The following is a 15,308-nucleotide window of genomic DNA, read 5'->3' as shown; positions in this document are numbered from 1 at the left end:
TCTGCTGGCCTGTGAAAGCATCTACCCCCTGCCTGGGTACTTGGCAGACATCTTTCTTTTTGATGGTAGACGTTTACTTGAGTTAATCCTTCTAGGAAAATCTATCCCCCTTTGCTTTCCTAATGCTCTTTATTTATACCAGGAAGAATGTTTAGAAATTGAAATCCTTAACTACTGTCCATGGTTCAGAAATAGTAGGATTTTTTGTAAAGTAGTTTTTTTTCAAAAAGATTATTGTATCTGGTTTGAGCTTAATTTAGGGTCACTGCTGTGGCATGGCTTAACAGCTCAGAGGGAAGATATTAATTGTGGGCTAAAACACTAAGAACACTGGTTGACGTCCCAGCTGCTTCACTTCCAATTCCATTTCCTGTTAATGCACCTGAGAGGGCTGCAGAGGATGGCACAAGTGTTTGGCCACTGCCACCCTCATGGAAGCCTCGGGGATGTTCTAGGCTTCTGGCTTCAGCCTACCCCAATCCCAGCTGCTGTGTTCTTTTAGGAATGAATCAGCATATAGAACATCGCTCTGCCTCTTTATCTCTCTTCCTCCTCTCACATCTCTCTCAGTAACACTCTTTCAAATAATACGTAAAATTTTAAAAAGACAATGCACACCTTTCTTTGCAACTTGGTGTTTATAAGATGGCTCCTGCAAAACAACCAACCAACCAAAAAAACCAGTGGCCTGAAGAAGGGCCATTCTGCCATCAAGCAAGCGGTGATCAAGAATCCACCAATGGGACTGGTATAACGGCACAAAAGCCTAATCTGTTCCCCGGTGAGAGCATCCCATATGTGTGTCAGTTCATGTCCCGTCTGCTCCATTTCCAGTCCAGTGGCCTGGGAGAGCAATGGAGGCTGGCCCAGGTCCTTGGGACACTGCACCCATGTAGGAGATTTGGAGGAGGCTCCCGACTTCTGGTGTTGGATCAGCTCAGTTCTAGCTACTGTGACCATCTGGGGAGTCGACCAGCGGATAGAGCTCCTTCTCTCTTTGTCTCTTTTTCCCTCCCCGTAAAATTGTAAAATTTGCCTTTCAAATATAAATAAGTAAAACCTAGAAACGGTGCACCACTAATCTTCACAAGTGCATCCTTGGCCTAAGCTCCAAGAAGTGTGCACTTCAAGAGTCTGTGGGTCACTCACAGAAACCCAGATGTCTGCCGTGACAGAGACGGGGACTCCAGGCTGTGCATCGGTACCAGGGTCAACAAGATGTCTGGGCCAGAAGCACTGAGAACATCCCTTACCACATTCATGTGAGACTGTCCAGAAGATCCAAGAGGATGGAGGGCAGCCAGAGAAGCTCTACGCATTGTTGTCCTGGGTCCCTGTCACCGTTTTCAGCCAACGTGCATGAGAATTAACTTTGATCAAAGTTGTAAATCTGAAACAACAAAAAACAGCTCACAGAATGGAAAGAAATATTTTTTTTTAAAGCTTTCCTTGTGATATTTTAATCTTTGATATTGTTGGGCTTAAAGATGATAGATTCTTACTTGGGATTAAGTACAAAAACTTCTGAAATACAACAGAAAGTTTTAAAGTGATTATCATTGCACATTATTTATACATAATCACACCAGCTATTACATTAGCTCAAGTAATAAGAATCAACTACGGGTAGGTAACATTCTCCCAATAGTTCCAAGTAGCAGTCTGCAGATTGAAGTGATCTGACTGCAACGAGATGCACTCAGGGGAGATGGCCACTGAAAAGGCGGTGCTGGCCACTGCAAACCTAAGTATGGGCTTTTACTCATGGTAGCTGTCAGGCTGTTCCAAAGGAATGCCTCAGTGATTACGCCAAGTCTTTAAAGGTGTACTACCCCTCTCACTGTCATCTAATCTCAGAAGACAGTCCTCCCCAACGTGGCAAGGTCCTCCCAGGCGGGCTTAGGGACCACATTCCTGGCCTTCTTACCCCTTTGCTTTTCTATTCTTCTGTAATCTGCATTTCCCTGGTTTTCATGATTTATGATACTTATCTGCACCTTCTTGTTCCGTGGATACTACCATAAAACTGACTGCTATTTTAGCCAAACAGGAAATGCCGAATCCCACACTGTGAAGGATATTGCTTTACAGTATGTGTGCCTCCAATGTAACTGATGCGAAATTGACATGTTAACTCTCGTTTCTTTATAGGATAATGTCCCCCTCCCTGCTCCTGTCAGATTTCTGAACATTTCTGAAATTTTTATTTTTATTTGAAAGGTAGAGAGGGAGGAAAGAATGCAAGAAAGGAAGGAGAGGGGACGTGGGGAGAAAAGGAGAGAGAGGGGAGAGATATGAGAGGAGGAAGATAGTGAAATCTACCCACTGGCTTACTCCCCATATACCTACAACATCCAGGGCTGGGACAGACCAAAACCAAGGGCTGAAAACTTAATCTAGTTTCCCCCGTGGGTGATGAGCTGCTGGCTCCCAGGACGCGTGTTGGTAGAAAGCAGAACTCCAGGAACAGCTACACAGGATGCAGGCCTTCCAAGCAGTGACTCAACCGCTGTGCCCACTGCCTGTTCCTAAACATTTTCCTGTGGATATTTTGAAATTTTATTATGATCTGTGCAGAATAGAGACGCACTTTACATTTTTATTTTGCTTTTTAAATTTATTCCTTTAGCATTGAAGAGAAATTTTGAATATAACTAATCTCATCTTTCTTCATCACACAGAAGCTGTCTGCTGTCTTCTTAAGGAATAATTTGCTTGTATTGTATCCATTTCCTCCATCTGGAATACACATAAGGTGAACTTGATAATTTCCACATGTGTCTTCCAGGAATCCTGCTTTTTTTTTTTGTTAATACAGTCCACATATTTCAGTTCAATGATTTACTATTTAGTTGTGTCAATTTTGCTGCTCAGCCATGGGAATGTGTAGATTTATGTTCCAATATCCAATTGGTTATTTATATGCATAATAGTTCTTTTGCTATGAATGGCATATTCATATTCTTTCTGAAAGTTATCCTGCTCATGAGTCCTATGCTTACTGTCCAATTTTCTGTCCTCTGGTGCAATTATATCAGTAGAGTTTGAAGTCTTCTTATCCAGCATGCTGGTGCTCTCCATGCACTCAGGCATGTATGTGTCATCTCAACTGGCACGTTAAGTGGTCCATTGCAGTGTCAGGGCAGCTTGCTTTGTATTGCCTGGGGAGCTTTCACTCGGTTACCACTCTACAAGATTCCAGGACAGTGAGTAATGCAAGGCCTTTATTTCCCTGGCTCACCCTCTATCCTTGGTCCTGAAGCTCTCCCAAGCCATCATCAATGTCAGCACCCCTGGCCTGTCATTCATCCCTGAGCGCCCACATTCATTACTTCTCTGTGTGGACATCCAGCCCCAGTTATGCCTGGTCTGCAGAGACTGCTGGACAGTCCACAGAGCTCCTTCCACTTCCCAGGGCTTCCAGCTGCTCCTTCCTTCCAGTTATATCTGGTCTGCAGAGTCTGCTGGACAGTCCACGGAGCTCCTTCCACTTCCCCGGGGCTTCCAGCTGCTCCTTCCTTGCAGTTTCTGTGACAACAGTTTCATTCCGCATGATGTCATATCTTTCTCCATAATTTCACATCGGCTTTCAGAATTTCAGAATTTCTGCAGGCTCTTGCTTTTTAAGCTGATTAAATCATTTGCTCTTCTTACCTACATATTTTTTCAGATTGTCATCAAAATGGAAAAAAAAGAAATCTTCAGGTGACTTTCAGACATTTGAGGTCATATCCTCCAAAACTAAGTTTTTAAACAGTGCTGCGTTCTGGGCTGAAACAGCACACTGCTTTTCTCCTGCAATTGGCTTCCTTTTGGTACTGTTTGACAAGCACCTCAGACGAAGCTGAAAAAATGCTCGTTTTGCTCTTGAGAAATCTTTCTGGCCTGGCATGTCATCTTTGGAAGGAAGGCAGGTGTGAAAAGCACCAAGTGGGCCAATGTGCACAGATGGTATGGAAGTCAAGTGAAAAAGCCCAACTTCTCCTGAGCAGACACTTGCAGGGAGTGTTAAAATACCCGTTATCATATCTTGCTAATAATCCATTTGATATTAGCCATTTAGACTCATTACCTTTGTGGTAATATTGTTTTTTAGAAACGTACTATCTGGAAGTGCTACATTTTGTAATAATTGGAATGTCTTATAATGGACACAGAACATCTGCCAGAGAAGGTTTCCTACAGAGATTAGTTAAAAAGGGGTACGAAAGATACAACTGATTGTGTGAGTTACCAAGAGGCATCTTCTGCATTTTTATTATTAACAAACAGCACTACATTAATTATTAAGTCATGATTCTTGAGAGAACTGTCAAACTGATGTATTAAGTTGCCAATACAAGAAAAATGAGACATTTATAATTAATGCTCCTAAAGCAATCCTGTAAAACACCCAACACATTCTCTTAAATTGATGAACTAAGTTTATTTAAGGCATGTCCATGTTTTCATCTGGTAAGAATCTGAAATTAGACATAAACTCACCTCACTAAAAGTGTGGCTCACGCAGACAGAGGAGCAAACTCCTGTGATTCTAAAGGTTCAGTTCTCACTGCAGATGTCCTGTCAGACTCGTGGAGTCACCCGCCACTTCCGCGGTGGCTCGGGCTTTCCCTGCCGTGGCAGGCGCCTCTGGGCCACACGCTCCAGTAGCTCCACCCGAGTGGCTCTGCGTCACAGAGGGGACAGGGAAACACCTCAGAAGTGCTCCAGTGTGGGGCTGTATTGAGCTCTTCAACCCACTTCTGGAAGCTGTCTTTGTATATTCTGGCTAAAACAAGCATTTGTCCTTCCCCATAAACTGGTCACCGTGGGGTATAAAGAGAAACCTAGCTCATCAAGTTTAGAAAGAACATAAATGAGTACATTTAGTTACTGAGAACATTAAATTAATGTTGGATTTGTATGTGGTATGGTAAGGGACAGCCACGTCACACAACACAGGAACTAGAATCCATAGAGCAAGTCCCATAAAGGAACATTCTCAGCACCCACAATGGATGAACCTGTCATTGGAATGCAGTACCCACTGGCTAGTTTATTGTTCATAACTTTAGAGTGAATCTGCCATTGCCAAATTACGATCAATATTAATGCAAATGCAGTTAAACCAGGAAATGTTTCAGCATTTTTATAAGTGGTTTTTAAAATAAAATACATTCAACACTAAACTCTGACACAGTAGTATTTGTGGTATCTGTCACAATGTCTTTGCTCTTTCCCTTAAAAATCTGTCAAAAGTTCAAGACTGTAGTTAAACACAAGTACTTTATTTCTTATCACAAGACACTTTCTAAACTGTTCATCTACTCAATTTACGAATCCATCTTTATGAGCACATTTTCTGCTAATGCATGAGGAGTGCTAAGCTTATTCCGTTAGAGACACATTGTTGGCTTCCCTGGGTACCTCTTTAGGAAGACTTGGAGAACTTCTGGATCCCAGGTCAGGCCCTTCAGCCAGGCACGCAGAAATCCTCTCGATGGCCTCATCATCTTCTTGTCTTCTGCATTTGCATGGCCTTTGAGAGCACAACAGAATGAGACTCCGTGCAGAGGCCAGACAGACTTGAGTTCTAATCTTAACTTCATTTCTAACTAGCTCTGATGTCTTGGAGAACATGCTTGGTTTCTCCGAGTCGGCTGTTCATTCTGGAAAAGCTCGGCTAAAACATGCTTTTCAGGTTTGCATGTGCTTGTGCCTAGTAGGTATAGCAACAGCTTCATGAAATGTGAATACTCTGCATAAAATATCTCTAATATTTGTAGCAGCCCTGGAAGTAACTACTAATTTTACATCCCAGTTCACAAAGAAGAAAATCAAATTCAGACATGATACTGGATTGGCCATAACCCAATGAGCAAATAATCGCTGAAACTGAAATCTACATAGTGCCCTCATAATCTATGTCAATTTGATGGTGCATGTTTGGGCTTCATAACTCAGGAACACAAACAAATTTAAATAACTTGCTATGAAAAGCACATAAAGACTAAGCCCACTAGTTGTAAGTTCCAAGGGCTAAAACAAAATAAATTCAAAGCTGATCCGTGGAGCCAAGAAATACAACTGTGTCACACCAAATGAAACTTCGCATCAGCAGAAGACCACTTATGGGAATGAAAGTTTCATATGCCAGGATGTATCAACTATATGAGTTTATAATTTGAAAACAAAGGCAGAACATACTAAGTGAGGCACCATAGGCAGATGCTGTGATTATTTATTAAAAAAACTTACACTGTCATCATCCTTATACCTTCCATATGCTGATTATTTGCACACAATCTTTAAAAATCCTTATTAGTTAAGTAAAATTATTTCAAAAAATTATCCCAAGACCAGAGAATTGTCGATAACACGACTAGGCTCTCTGCATGAGACCTGCCAGGCTTTGGGCGTGAACTGTGGTTTATTTCAGTTCAGTGCTAGGTAGGGTCTTTGCTAATAAAACCAGGAGGAAGATGCTGGAAGCACACTGCTAATGTCTTACACTTTGTGCAGCCATTTTCCTTATGTATTAAGTAAACCTCTTCTCCCTTAAAACTCATCTTCAATCACCTTTCTGGTTCAGACCATTGATTTGTCTAATCGTTTCTGAACCTGACTTTGGTAACTCATGTTCTGAATGGCAACATAGTCTAGAACTTTATTGACAGCAGGAAAATAATTGGTCTTATTTTTGGTTTCTAGAATTATTTTAAGGGGTTGGCATGGTGGTAGAGATGGTGACCAAGATAAGAAGAAAACAGCAAGAACCAGGAGCTGTGGAAACACAACCAGCATGTTGTTTGTGGGAGATCATCCCTAGCTCCCTGCCTGCCTGGCCTTTGAGGGAGGTCCCTGGGGAAACCACCGGACAACGGCTTCAGCAAACTGAGACCTCAAACTGGCCTGTTCACTGGTCATACAGAAGACAGCGGTGGGCTTGCACTCCAGTCTTTCTTCTCTGTCCTTGGACGAACTGTGCTGGACTTCTTGAGAAGTAACTCCGAGAAGTCAGGTGCAGTCTGTTACCTGCCAGCCTACCTAGTATATACAACCCACGGCCTATAACTGCCAGCTGTGAGTGTTGTCCGTGACCTATGACATGTTTGGAGGGTCTAGAGAGATAGATGTGGTTTCCAGCCAATTACAGTGCCATTGTTGGGTGGGAGGACTGTCGGGAGGTGCCCCCCTGTCTTCCCCTGTCTTCCCCTGTTTTAGTCTATATAGGCTTGTGCTTGCATTACAATAAACAGACATGCTCGATCAGACTGTCTCCAGCGTTTCTTGCTGCTGAGGAACACGGTCGCCTGATTCCCTTGGTGGTTGCACAGGCCTTTGGCAGGAAACCTGAACTCTAGCCATCAAGGTGATGGTATTTAAAAGTGGGGCCTTGGAAAGGTAGCTGGATCGTGAGTGTGATTAGTGCCTTAGATAAGGGCTTGAGGGAGCCTGTCTGCTTCTGTCACCCTGGGAGCAAGAATGCCCCATGTCTCAGAATCACAGCAGGCCTTAGTAGATCACATCTAACCTCCTGAACATTGAGCAACACAACGCTGCTGTTTGTTCGCTGCCCAGACTAAGGTGTTCTGTTATTGTGTCCGAGAAGACTAAGACACAGGCGTCTCCTCTTGGCCTTAGTCTTGCTACAAATGTTTTAACAGAAGTTCACCTGAGCGTGTTCACACTGGGAGTTCATGAGGATCTTTTTATCTATAGAAGTGACTTCAGGAGATCTGTAATCCTCCTCAAGATAATGAAAGTATTTACATTGCTTTTTTTTTTCTTTTTCTTTTTCTTTTTTTTTTTTTTTTTTTTTTTTACAATGAGGAATCAAATCTTTCAAAAGGATATAACCTAGGGTCCAGTGCAGTGGCTCACCAGATAACACCCCACCTACCACAGAGAGCACTGCATGTTACTGCTGGTTGGAGTTCTGGCAGCTCCACTTTCAATCCAGCTTTCTCCTTACAGCCTGGGAAAGCAGAGGAGAGTGGTTCAAGTCCTTGGGTCCCTGCACCCATGTGGGAGACCCAGAGGAAGCTCCAGGCTCCTGGCTTCTGATCAGCTCTGCTCTGGCCATTATGGCCATCTGACGAGTCAACCAGTGGATGGAAGATCTCCCCCCTCTCTCACTTGATCTCTGTTTCTCCTTCTCTCTGTAAAGGACATAATCCTCACCTAATTAATGAACTTTTTTTAGAGACCTATCTGATCCAAGTACTGTGATTTTAGGCTCTTGGCTTTTATTCTATTTATAGATTTGCAAGTTAGCATCTCGCAGATTTATGAGCATGAAAATAAGGTATGAAAATCATGACTCAGCTAGATAGGGCACTTCACTGTTTACATCAACTTTAGTCAGGGTCAAGTTAGGTGGCCCAACTTCTCCCAGGTGCTGTGGAAGTGCAAGGTGGCACCTGTACACATGGGGAATGTGTTGCACAAGAACTTGATGAGTAAGACGCATATACGACTTTTGAGTTAGGTATATCATAATGAGCAGTAAGAATGACAGCCTGGGACATATCATCTCTGACTCTGCAGGCTTTTTGCTATTCAGTCATCATAGTAAAGATTGACAGGAGAAAACAGCAGGCATTGTTTCTGCTTCTAAGATGTATAGAGACTTAAGAGACAAGCAGAGATTTGCTTCCCAAGAAGCATCAAAATAGGTCATGCTCCCAGTGGTTGATGTTCTGGCTGGCTGGCTTTCTATGCAGCTCCCGGTAAGTGTTCCTGGCAAGGCAATGAGCCCATGCCACTCACCTAGGGCACCCACATGGAGCTCCAGGCTCCTGGCTTCAGCATAATATAGCCCTGGCTAATTCAGCCATTTGGAGAGTGAACCAGTGGAAGGAAAATACATTTCTTTTTCTGCTTGTATCTCTGATTCTAATTGCCTTTGAAATAAATAAATCTTGTTTTGTTTTTTTTTTTTTCTTGAAAAAGTCATACTTCTTCCATAAGGGCCTATTCTATTTTTTAAAAGCACATACAGAATTAAATAAATAATTATAAATTCTGCTAATAAATGATTAAAAAGTAAGAGCAAGAGGTTATTAGAAATTCAGAATTCTGAGTTAGGCTGAGATGAACTCATGGAAGTCCACTCTACAAAAGAGACTTTCAACCTGAGCTATGAAGGCTTATGGGTATAGCTGAATAGGGAGCACAGCAAAACATTATATTTAAAGGTATAGACTTCTGAGAATTCATAAATTTGTTAAAACAGCAGTATGGTCGGAATAGGTGAGAGAGGGGATAAATACAGGCAAAGTAGCTGGACTGGTGGGTACAGACAGGACTGCAATCATCTGGTTTACACCTTAACAGATACTCCAGCCACGAATGGGGTGATCAGGAAGAAGAAATTGTGGGACAGGAGACCGAAGAGAAGTTTCTAGATGGCAGATCTTTGGCAACGGTAATGCAGTGGAGATGGAGATAAACAGTATCTGCAGCTATCTTCCCGTCTTAACTGTTTATCTTCAGCCTTTTAGGAAAACTGAGGCAATTTTCCCGTTTTCTTTTCCTTCCTCATTTTATAGTATTCTGGGAAGGGAGCTGTCATACAAATATGGCACACTTGTCAGAACATTGTTATAAAACCAACTGTTAACAAATATCACCAGGTTTACGACCAATTTACATGTATTTTCCATTTAGTGGTGGCCAAAGGTTAGTATTTCTCATCTTGGACTATTTTCTACGTGAACACATCAACACACGGCTGATGAACGGAAGCAGAGGATCTATACCAACAAGGACAATTCGATTGGCTCTGCGAGCACCCCAAGGGGGCGGGGGTGGACTTCCACCACTGGCTTTCCTTTGAGAGTGAAGAAATGGCAAAAACACTCATTGAACGAGAGTTCAGACTGTGCATAGAACAGGACATTTCCAGAACAGGACCCGCCTCGCCAGCTGTCTTGGGAAAGCAGGCAGGGACTTGGGCGCAGGAATGAAGGCACCCCTGCGGACATCAGCACGCCATCTCAGAATGCCTGGTTTGAGTCCCAGCTCCGTTTGTGAACCAGCTTCCTGCTGACGTGCACCTGGGGAGGCAGCAGACCTGGGTTCCTGCTCCCCACATCAGAGACCCTATTGATGCACCCTGATCCAGGCCCAGTGTGGTTGGACTTAGGGTGTAAGGCACAGATGGAAGATGTGGTTGGACTTAGGGTGTAAGGCACAGATGGAAGAGCTCTCTCTCAAATAAAATTCACATAAATTAGAAACTGTTTAAATGTCAAGTAAAAAAAAAGGCATACAGTTTTTTTACACTTATGGAGTGGGAACACAGAGTTCCTGTCCAGTGTCTGCACTTGTTGCCAGAACTGAAGGCAAGAGCACCTGAGCTTTCTTCTCGGCTCGCAGATATGGAACAGATGGAGAGGAGGAAGAGTCGGGCTTAAAAAGGATCAAAAAGCATGGAGTCACGCCCGAGGACATGCATTTACTAGAATGACACTGAAAAGAAAGCAGGAAAGTGTGTTATGCTACAGGATGGAGTGGTCACTAAGCATCAATGCAACAGCATCTCGTTTTGCTATTAAACTATTTAACAGAGTACACAGAGATCAAGAATCACTTATACAGCCATCTTACATAACCAAGTTCCTCTCGGTGGCTAGAAATTAGCTTATTCATAATAAAATTACTGCCACTAACGCCAGACAAAATGGCGCTTGTGGTCAGTAGGCACCCCTTACTGTGTGTGGGTGTCTTACTATAGACACTAGGCAGACTGCTCGGACTCCCAACGCAAACGTTAGCATGCCACAGCTGTGGAGACTCGTTCCCCAAGCTCAGTAATCAGACCAGGCACATTGTAAAGTTTTACCTTTTTCTGAGGAGTAAACAGGTATCTGAGGACTGGAAAAAATTGAATATGACTATCAGAATCAATTTAACAGGGAAAATGGAGAAAAACACTCAGAAAGAAGAAAATATATAAAAATCTGGAGAAAAACATTTGGAAATAAAACACATGCTCGATTCTCGTCTGCGTATGGAAATAAAATAACTGGAGGGGACATTTCCCTTGCTGCGATCTCACATTTGAAAAAGAAGGCGTCCGTTACTAGGTTGGGCATCTATGGAAGCACTGCCAGCTGTGACCACCCAGGACCTGGTTACCTGGTTAGGGGCCATCCCCTGCTCTTTCCTCCCTGTCCCTTCCCTTTTTGCTTCCTGCCTTTCGGCTGCTCCCCTGGTCATTAGTGTTTATTCAGTGACAAGTGTCTGCAAATGGAATAATAAAGGAGATGAAATTCAAACGAGGCTGTTGGCAACCTCCTAGAATCTGAGATTCTCTGGTAAAAGAATTAATGAGTGTAGAGGTAGTTACACCAACCTGCTCAAATGATCTCACTTTCTAGGATGCGGTTCCTCGGGTGCTCTGATGACGGTGGAGCCCGGGCTGATGGACTTGAACAGACCTGTGACCGCGCCGAGATGTGCAGGCATTTTGCAGAGTCACAAACACCAAGTGATTCTGGAGGAAACAAAAGGCATCAATGCTTAATTACAAAACCTACCAAGCACTGTAGGTAGATCTTATCAAATCTGTACAGTTTTTATAGTACAGTGGAGATTGGGTGACTTGTCAGTAAAAGTACGTACAGACATTTGTATGGAAAATATTTTGGCAAGAGGAAATAACATTTCTGTTAGCATTTTGTGCAAGACAACCAATGTAAGGTAAGGTATTTGTCACTTGACTTCTTAAATATTTAGCTTATTTGAATGTACCACTATCCACATATTTGAAGAAGTGAAATTTTAAAGAAAGACTGGGACAATATTTGCTACCGGTAGATTAATGTTATAAAAACGTTACCATTACTAAATTTTGCTATTTTCACTGGATTTTGTGAAAGCACATATTTAATGCCCTTCCGTTGTATAAAAATGCATACCAGAGTGACAGAAATGAAAAGCATGATACATTCTTTTCTCTTTTTTTTTTTCCGTTTTTTTTTCCTCATTAACTTTGTCTACATTTTTGACAGTTCCTCCACCACTTCCTGAGCCATCAGCATGTGGCTCACGGGTCTGTCTTTGTCCCACTGCGTTAATTACTGGTAACTTAAAATTCACACTGAATACCTGGCAGCTCCCAGGGATGGACAGGTCTTCACTGTTACAATCTCAGCCACCCCCTCTCCGTGCCCAACGCAACCCCGACAGGCACTGCTCTCTCGGCAAAAGTCCCAGTGCATCGCCCTTTTCTAACGGCTGCCTGCTCTCCCAGGTGTCTAAGGGCTCTCAGATATTTTTAATCATGGTGACTGCCAGCTTCTAAGAAATAATGATGCCATAATAATGTAAAACATAAGACCGAAATCTTATTGCCAATAAAATAGCAATTTTTCTTTTTGTTAGAAGGAATGAGACACAGGCATTTGGCAGAGTAGAAAAGGTGTCGTTGCTCGCCCCCACTGCACAGTCCCTGGTTCCAGTCCTGGAGCCGCTCTTGATTCTGGCTTCCTGCTAATGTGCAGTCCAGGAGGCCCCAGGGGAGTGTTCAGGTGACCAAACCTGTGCCATACAAACAGGAGACCCAGGCAGAGCACATGGTTCCCGGCTGTCAGCCTGACCCAGTCCCAGATGTTGCAGGCATTGGGAGGACAAGCCAGTGCACCCAAGACCGTTACATCCGTCTCTGACTGTGTGCCTTAAAGCAATCAATCCATCAGTCAGTGCAGTTTTAAATAAGGAATGCAATATTGCCCTTAAACATTCCCCTAACTCAGCTTTCAGTTTAAAACCCTTTATTAACTATTTAAGAACATTATTTGTGAATTGTCTTGTACAGGTTTTGAATTAAATTTGCATTTAATATCCCACTTAGTAATCTCATTTTGTTTTTAAACATTTGGAAATTAATCATCACTCCATCTTTTTTATCTTATTAGTTTCCCTAATCTATGCGAAAAATGCAGGCTTATTATTTTTTTGGCTTTCAAAATACTTCTATTAAATGTATTTCAAAGATAAGAATTCTAAGAACAAAAGGACACTTTTCTCCCACAATTCCTCACATTATCATTAAAGCCGCAGTGTAAAAATAACCAGGGAGCTTGTTAGAAAAACAGCATAATCCCAGTACCACATTTGATGAATTAGAATCTGCATTTTAGGGCCAGCATTTTGGCATGGTACATTAAGCGCCTGCCTGTGGTGCTGACAGGGTACCTGTTCTGATTCCAGCCCCGGCTGCTCCACTTCTCATCCGGCTTCCTGCTAAAGCACATGGGAAAGCAGCAAACGGTGGCCCCGCTCCAGTCACTGGGACCATTTAGGGAGTGAACCAGTGGGTGGAAGATCTCTTCCTTTCTCTTTCTCTCTCCCTGCCTGTAACTCTACCTTCCAAACAAATAATGCAAGAATCTGTATTTTTACAAGATCCTAGAGAATTTATTTTTATATTAAAGTTTGCTGAGCATTAATAAGTATTTCTACTGAGCTCCCCAGATACTGACTGTATAAGCACAAGATGCAATTCTGGCTTTGCCATTCTTTCGCCACAGGCCCCAGGGACAAAGATGAGTGATTCTGTCCTGACAGTATCAGTCTGTAGAATGGATCAGCAAGTCCTGCTGTAAGGAATGAACGAGGTCATGCGGACAGTGTGCTAACAACGTGTGGCCGGCAGTAAACGCACAACACATAGAAACTGTTAGCATGATGTTTACATTGTTCTCACGAATAAATCAATTCTGTATCCCCCAAAATGTGCTAAGTGCCATTTATCTAAAAATAACATGTACTTCTAATCACTGGGATGGGAGAGAATTATTGAAAAACAATGTTGACACAATTGGAAAGGATGAAACGAAGCCCTGCATATGTCACATCATACCTCAATAAACTCCAAATAGACCAAGAAGCCAAACCTAAAGATGTAAAATCACAGAATACAAGCAGAAAATGTAGTGAATTATTCTTCAGAAAAAAAAAAAAAAACAAGAAAAGTAAGAGGTTTAATCACCAGGACCTTTTCATATCATGATAATACGGATATTTTTTCCATATGCATCAAAATGAAAAAAGCAAGTTTCGGATGGGTTTTAAACAAAGAATTACTATAACTGAAAGAAATTTCTTAGTGAAGAATTCAGAAGAAAATGAGACTTAAATTAGAAAATTATGGTAAGATTTTTGAAATGCGCATGAGTGTGAAATAATAAGGCCTGAAATTAAGAGAGGAATAGGTAAATACATGCTCCCAGCTGTTAGACAAGGTGATCTGTAATTCACATGCATCTAATCAGTCGGCAAGAACCAAGTGTGAAGACTGGAACGACTTAACTTCCGGCTGCAGAATCCGAGCGAAGAGTCACACTAGAGCAGCACGCTGAGTTTCATCGTAGAAAACCTAGAATTCACACTGGAACAGCGTGCAGATGTGTCAGATCACCCGGAAGGGGATGGCTCGTGACACAGAGCCAGCTTGGGGGAGCAGGGGGAGGAACATGAAGAAACTGAGAGGCAACAAAGAAAAACTGGGAGGAAGTCATGTGTGAGATATCACACCTACGTCATACGCGATTTAGCTGCAGTTTCCATTCAGCTCATCAGAGACAGTGTAGCCGCAAGATCTAAAGAGAGGAGGCTAAGGCAATGAATGTAAGCTTCTCTCCCAAGCGTGAGACAGAGCGTGAGGCGTGCGAAGGCAAGAGCCGCGGAGGCAGGCTCTCTGGGGGATCTCAGCTCCGCCTTTCAAAGCTGGCCCTGGGACCTCGAGGAGTTATGGGACTCCCTGTGCCTCAGTTTCCCCATCTGTAAAAAGTAGTGCCACAAGTACTGATGCTCGAGAGCTAAATTCATTCCTCTCCCAACTTCCTTTTAAATAAAAGCAATGAAAAAAATTTTTTAAATAAAAGCAATGATGTTTCAGTCTTAAAGTTTTCCTGCCAAGTTGTCAGCAGTGCGGTGGTGTGGGGTGCACTGCCGAATACGATGACCTTATGGAAGTGTAACCAAACACCGTGCATTTATATCATCCTTGAAGGTTTCTGAAGTCTCCAACTTAACACACCTAGGGCCTAAACCAAAGGGGAGGCGCATCTGGCAGTCACTCATGTTAAAAGCACCGATTGATAGCGTCTTTCTCTAGGACCTGGGGGAACTCTCTGCGGAAGGCTTCACTTGAAATACAAGGTTGGATTTCTACCCCTCCCTACTCCGTCTGCCCTGACCCGACATGTGAGAGGTAAATGACACTTAAAACCTGAAGACACTAATAAGGCCATGGTATCATTACCAAAGTTTCACCCTAAAAACAGATATTCAACTTTTCATTAAAAAACTTG

At 42.7% G+C, this 15,308-nt stretch overlaps 1 long non-coding RNA gene across 4 annotated transcripts in view; it reads right to left on the bottom strand.

The window, feature by feature from the left end:
- The window catches only part of LOC121155489, a 63,276-nt gene that overhangs the window by 35,097 nt on the left and 12,871 nt on the right, over positions 1 to 15,308 (bottom strand). For 2 of the 4 annotated variants that reach the window (XR_005883670.1, XR_005883669.1), the window contains exons 2-3: positions 11,345 to 11,485; positions 1,254 to 1,390 (exon numbers count right to left, since the gene is read on the bottom strand). This is a non-coding gene — a long non-coding RNA (uncharacterized LOC121155489). Of the gene's footprint in view, positions 1 to 1,253; positions 1,391 to 3,241; positions 3,414 to 11,344; positions 11,486 to 15,308 lie in introns of those variants that run through there. The other 2 variants (XR_005883671.1, XR_005883672.1) reach the window with 2 other exon arrangements.

This window comes from Ochotona curzoniae, unplaced genomic scaffold (genome assembly GCF_017591425.1).
Source record: "Ochotona curzoniae isolate NIBS_2020 unplaced genomic scaffold, NIBS_Ocur_1.0 contig_2927, whole genome shotgun sequence".
Lineage (NCBI taxonomy): Eukaryota > Metazoa > Chordata > Mammalia > Lagomorpha > Ochotonidae > Ochotona > Ochotona curzoniae.
This window is presented reverse-complemented; position numbering and strand designations above follow the sequence as displayed.